Source organism: Camelus dromedarius, chromosome 36, assembly GCF_036321535.1.
Source record: "Camelus dromedarius isolate mCamDro1 chromosome 36, mCamDro1.pat, whole genome shotgun sequence".
Classification (NCBI taxonomy): Eukaryota; Metazoa; Chordata; class Mammalia; order Artiodactyla; family Camelidae; genus Camelus; species Camelus dromedarius.
In genome coordinates, this window is record NC_087471.1 from 9,146,198 (window position 1) to 9,150,839 (window position 4,642).

A 4,642-nucleotide genomic window follows, 5' to 3' on the forward strand; every position below is an offset into this window, starting at 1 on the left:
TTGAAAGAAACTGACATTTTTATATTATTCTTAAATAACTACAATGACTTTCTAATGAAGTGCACTGCAAACTTCTCAAACCTTGGAATCAGATTGTCCACAGCCACCCTCATTTCCTTTTCCCCACCAATCATCTCTTTAACACAGCATCCACGAGAAACCCAACTCCCTAAAGACAGGATGGCACTGAAAGGAATGTAATGCAATTTTATGTTGAAATTGTGGATTTCCTTTAACTAGTAATGCATGCAATGTGTAACTGATGTTACACAGCACTGTGTTTCCTTTAACAATTTAAAATATCCCAAGGTGCCCTGGTGAATTTTCTGCAGCACCCTGGGGTGACTTGGCACACCATTTGGGAACCATAGGATTAAGGACCATGTTAGAGACTATTTCAGGAAGCAACCAGAGGGCAGAAGAGTTCTCTCTCATAGAACAGAAGAGAGGGAACCACCAGTACCCTTGTTCAAGGTCCGCCAGAGTGTTGTCACTCAGCCAATCCCAGGATATCCTCCAGAAGTTGCTCTTCCTGCTGGCTCTCCACTCTCGGCTGTGGCAATTTACATGACATTAGCAATGCAGGGGAGAATGGTGGTTTGTTGGGAGGCCTGGGCTCCAGTTCCAGATCTGCCACTTGGGAGGTCCAACACCTTGACCATCACTTCTTCTTTCCAAAGTCTCTTCCAGCTTTAAATATGTGTGAATCTATGAATCTACCCTCAAGCTTTCTCCTGAGAAGCCCAAGTTTTTGATGAACTTGATTTTTAAGTTGGCCTCATAAGAGTAGGAAGGAAAGAAAGAGTTCTACTGGACACATTCTATGTGCTAGGAAGCTGGGGAATGTGCCATCTTTAAATCAAATAAAAATCCATTTTCACATCAGGCAAGTTTATGAAAAGACAGAAGAAAGAACAACAACAAAAAGCTCTGTGCAGGGGGGCTTGTGGAGTGATGGAAGTGGGTCTGAATGCAAGTAACTGGGTGTGTTCCATTTGGGAAAACACATCAAAATGTACACTTTTGATATTTACATCTCTCTCTCTCTCTATATATATATATATATTATACTTACAAAAAGAGAGGAAAGCAAATTGAAGAATTATATAAATTGCACAAAAATACAACACAAATGATGCTATTCAAATTAAAAAACAAGAAACAAACCCTAACAATGAATTGTAAAGGTGTCAGTATGCTGTATGTTTGTGGTAAGGTATTGAAATCAATTTTCAGTCATTTGAAAAACAAAATAAAAGAAAGCTCTTGCCAGCTCTAAGGAAGCTTTAAGACTTGGGCCAAGAGGACGGAGGTGCCATTCCTTCTGTTTACGCTATGGTAGGATTTTTGACAGGTTCTCCTTGGTACCTGCTCTTCTCCCTGTGACACTGGGAGGGTCAGACGCTTGGCCAGTGCAGACCTGTTAAAAAGGCAGCTTATCAGGATATTTTGCTGAGTTAATCTAGGCAAAATCCACATTTCTCAAGAATTCAGGATTGGCTAAACAATCCCGAGTACCTGAAAGACAGAGGCCTCTGCTCAATCTAAGGGCACACCTGGTGGTCACCTGCTCTGACGGTGAAGCTAACAGAGGAGAGCCCAGAGCCACGGGAACAGCCAGTGAGCAGAGGCTGCAGGAAACACTGGACACCGGTGTCTTGGCCTTGGTGACTCAGCTAGCAGACTGACCCGAGCACCTTCTCTTTACAATGATAAGTAGACAATGGATAAGGTCCCTTCTAGCTTGAAAATTCAATCACACTGTGATTTAGTGATGCTAAGAGAATGGTTAATAGTCTTAAGGAATCCCCAAATAAGTCCACTCTGGAAAGAATAAAGTGGTCTTTAAAAACATCACCAGGCCAGTGGCCCAGATGGGAGATGCAAGGGAAATACATGAATATAACTAACTTCAAAGATGAGGGCAGAACAGGAGGCTCTAGGTGCAGCAGGAATGAGCTGAATTTATGGGGCTAGGAGGCCAGCTTAATGGACAGAGTACAGTAAAATCATGTGATGACGGATTAGCAGCCAAATAGAAGTCAACATGAAAAGTGGTTGCTGCTGCTTTATGTTTTGATCCCATCAGGGCTATGATTGGGTTTAGAATTTAAGAAAAAGTGCAGATCTTGTTTGGATTCACTCTCTCCACTGGTACAAAGGCAGAAGAGAGAAAGCAACACATGCTACCAGTTACAGGGTATCAAGGAATCAGACGAACCACTCTGACTTCATCCGTAAAATGAGGGCCATAATACTACCTTCCTCAAAGGGTGATGATGACCTAACACTCAGAGCATGCAAGCTGGTTATTTATTCTTATAACACAATGCCGAAGCTCCAAAAAGTCTTGCCAGGCAGTCCTGAATGGAGAGGCACTCAGTTTTCCAAGAGATTCTTTTTTTACCCCTCTCTCGGCATTTTGCCTTTACCTTTATTATAGCACTTGTCCATTTAAATTTTAATTGTTTGTGGGATGAGGTGAGAGTGAGGTTATTTGTATGCACAATGTTGCTTCTTTTCTAATTTATTTTATTCTCTAAGGCTTTAGCTCTATGGGACTTATTTTTTTAGTTGAAAGATATTTGACATATAACATTGTGTAAGTTTAAAATGTACAACACGTTGATTTGATACATTTACATATTGCAATATGATTGCAATTGTAGCATTGGCTAGTACTTCCATCACAAAATTATCATTTTTGTGGTGGGAAGAATTAGGATTTAGTCTCTTAACAAGTATTGTTGTCTGTAATCACTGCACTGAGCATTAGATCTCTAGGACTTACTCATCTACCAGTTGTAACTATGTATCCTTACACATCTCTGCTACTCACCTCCTGCACCGGTCCCCGCCCCTGGTAACCACCACTCTACTCTGTTTTACAGGTTCAACTTTTTTAGATTTCACATATAAGTGATATTATACAGTATTTGTCTTTCTCTGACCTATCCCACCTAGCATAATGCCCTCAAGGTTGAATTGTACATATATAGTATATATGTAATATTTATCTATATATCTATATCTGTATCTATTCACATCATCTTTAGGCACACCTCCCTCTCCTGGTATTTAGGTTGTTTCTCTAGAGAACCAGAGAATTCTTAATGGGAATATTTATTTAACCCCTGAGCTTTGACTTCTTATTGGCCTGACCCCATGGGACCAGGGCATCTATTAGCCTGACATTCTGAGAAAACACACTCAAGAAAGCTCACCTGGAGGCACAAGAGGATTCTGGAAGACAGACTTCTGATTCCTCATCCATCTTTAAGACACTGTTTGGGTGGCATCCTTTCTAACCTTTTGGGGATAGAAAACAACGGAGAAACTGATAAACAAGAACTGGCCAAAGCCCCCAGTAGCCCGAATGTCTGAATCCAAAAGGCTCTGGTTTTTCTCTACATTTTTATTGAAAAGAGGCAGGTAGGGTAGAGGTCTGGTGCCTAGAAGGAGAAACGGGGTTACCTATTCAAGGCCCTGGTGTCTTTCTCTGACCAATATTCATGGGTAGGGTAAGGCTGGCCATTCATTCAGCGCGACTAGAAATATAAATTAGTACAGTCTTCGTGGAGAACAGTTTAATATTAAGAATTAAGAACTTTTAAATATGTATTTTAAAATATTTTTTTCCTTTGGACCTTTAAAAAATGAAAATGGTTACATTTTGGTATACCTATAGAAGGTTAGCATAGAACCACAACAAATGATGTGTTCAAAAAATGGGAAATGTTTATAAGCTATTAAGCACAAAAAAGCAAGATATCAAATAATTTGCACGGAATTATCAGCTACAAAAGAAAAGTACACACACAGCCACATGTGAAGCGATACCCCAGCACGTCGAGTGTTTGCGGGTAGTGGCATCACGGGTGCTTTTTCTTTTCTTTTTGGTCTAATTAGTCACACTTTTCTGTACTTGCCACAGTTTCTACAGTAAACACGTATTACTTTGATTATACGGTGGCAGGCCGAGGTTGAAACCGACCTCAAATATCCTCTGTTTCCTTCCCAATTCTTTGAGTCAGGTTAATCTCCTCTCTTTTGAAACTGCTGAAGCCTCCGCAGGGCCCCGCAGGCACCCACACGAGCTCCGGGAGGCTGGAAGGAAGATTCGAGAGGCCACGGCGAAGTGGGGAGGCGGCGTCGGGGGAGGGCGGGCGTCTGCACGTCCCGCCAGCGCCGCTCGGGCCGGCCCGCTTCGTGCGCCCGGGCTCGTCCGCCCGGGACGCGCCCTGGCCGCGCGGGGCGACGGCTGCCAGAGGGCCCGCCCGCCCCTCCCCCCTGCAACCGGCGGCCCCCCCCCCCCCCCGGGCCCGGCGCCCGAGCCCAGGCAGCGGCCGGCGGAAGCGCCCGGGCCCGGAGGCAGCGCGAGGCCCCTCCCCGCCAGCTCAGCCTCCGGGCGCGCGGGGCCGGGAGGGCGGCGGCGCGGACGTGCCCGGGCCCACGGAGGCCTTCCTGCACCGCCCCGGGCGCGCGGCCGGCGGGCGGGGAGAGCGGCGGGGACGCGGGGAGGGAGCAAGGGGCCGGCCAGGCCGGCCGGGCCGCCCCGCAGCCCCGACGCTTGGCCTGCCCCGCCGCCCCTTTGTCCCCGAGTCGTGCTCCGCCCGCGGAGGGGAATCGCGTCGCCTGGCGG

The 4,642-nt window shown here is 45.8% G+C and overlaps 1 long non-coding RNA gene across 1 annotated transcript; it reads right to left on the bottom strand.

The window, feature by feature from the left end:
• On the bottom strand, positions 1 to 4,275 carry LOC135320058 (uncharacterized). The gene is made up of 3 exons (XR_010379206.1): positions 3,995 to 4,275; positions 3,225 to 3,309; positions 1 to 1,420 (listed from the first exon to the last, which is right to left on the bottom strand). It is a non-coding gene; the product is annotated as an uncharacterized LOC135320058 (long non-coding RNA).
• Between the last annotated feature and the right edge of the window lie 367 nt (positions 4,276 to 4,642).